Source organism: Etheostoma spectabile, unplaced genomic scaffold (assembly GCF_008692095.1).
Source record: "Etheostoma spectabile isolate EspeVRDwgs_2016 unplaced genomic scaffold, UIUC_Espe_1.0 scaffold342, whole genome shotgun sequence".
Lineage (NCBI taxonomy): Eukaryota > Metazoa > Chordata > Actinopteri > Perciformes > Percidae > Etheostoma > Etheostoma spectabile.
In genome coordinates this window covers 556,668-557,529 of record NW_022605589.1, presented here as the reverse complement: position 1 = coordinate 557,529, position 862 = coordinate 556,668, and the positions used below count along the sequence as shown (strand labels likewise).

Below are 862 nucleotides of genomic sequence, written 5' to 3'. Positions count from 1 at the left end.
AGTAAAGCATGGTGGTGCAAAAATGTTAAAAGGTTATGGGTATGTTTCTCATACTGTGGTATTGGGCCTATTTATCGCATACCAGCAATCATGGATCAGTTTCAATACATCAGAACACTTGAAGAAGTCATGTTGCCTTATGCTAAAGAGGAAATGCCTTTGAAATGGGTCTTGCAACAACACAATAACCCAAAACACACCAGTAAGCGAGCAAAGGCTTGGTTCCAGATGAACAGAGATGGAAAGTACAAATTACGAAGTACAAATACTTCGTTACTGTACTCAAGTAGATATTCGGATATTTTTACTTTCACTCCTTACATTTTAACACAAATATCGGTGCTTTCGACTCCTTATATTCTACACAATTGGCTTGTAACTTTAGTTTTGTGAAGGCGGTTGTCATGTCAGAGAGTAGCACCGACTTGCGTCTCACACTGCGAGCGGGCGAGCGCCACATGGTGAAAAAAGTGACAGAAAGGAAAAAGAGACTAGCTGTCCTGTGGATAATCAGTTGAAATTGTGTGTGTGCGTCGTTGAGAACTGGAAGTCGTAAAACTTATGTTGTCAGTTCATTTAAGCCTATTGTACTGGTCTATAGTTCTTGCACATTTGAAGTAAGTTAGCTAGGGATTTTGTTGTTTGTGTTCTTCACCTGTTAGCTAGGTTGCACGTGATTGATTGTAATAGAGCATCAAAAGAGAGAAGTTGTCTCCGTTGTGTTTTAACAGACACACCTGGAGCCAAGTTGGCCTTATCAGAGAGAGAGGTTTGAGATAGTAGGCATCAAGAATGATTCCTGCCAAATGTGCTGCATAACTCTTAATGTATGGGGAACTTCTTAATTAATGTCTGTTTAGTA

At 39.8% G+C, this 862-nt stretch overlaps 1 protein-coding gene across 1 annotated transcript in view; it reads right to left on the bottom strand.

Moving 5' to 3' along the window:
• top3b (DNA topoisomerase III beta) overlaps window positions 1-862 on the bottom strand; it is a 153,464-nt gene that overhangs the window by 2,405 nt on the left and 150,197 nt on the right. The gene's annotated exons all lie outside the window — the stretch shown is intronic.